A 353-nucleotide genomic window follows, 5' to 3' on the forward strand; every position below is an offset into this window, starting at 1 on the left:
GGTGGCGCGGCGCGGGGCCGGGGACGTACGGCCTGGGGGTCGGGCTGTGGGTGCTGTCGGGGCGCTGTCGGGGCGGGACGGCGGGACACTGAGCTCTCGGAGACTTCTCTAGCGCTCTGAGTGGCGGGCTCGCGGGCCTCCTGGGCTGAGCTGCTGGGCTGTCCGGCTAGGGCTCTCTCTCCCTCTCGGGGCGGAGCGGTGCTCGGGAAGTGCGGGCCTGGCCAGGGCAGGGGGTTTAAGAAGCCCCCGGGCTGCCGGCCCCCCCGCCGCGCCCGCAGCCCCGGGGTCCACGTCAGAGCGCCGGCCTCCCAGGAATGCCGCCCGGCCCGCCGGGTGGGGGCCGCGCTGAGCCC

This window comes from Rattus rattus, chromosome 6 (genome assembly GCF_011064425.1).
Source record: "Rattus rattus isolate New Zealand chromosome 6, Rrattus_CSIRO_v1, whole genome shotgun sequence".
Classification (NCBI taxonomy): Eukaryota; Metazoa; Chordata; class Mammalia; order Rodentia; family Muridae; genus Rattus; species Rattus rattus.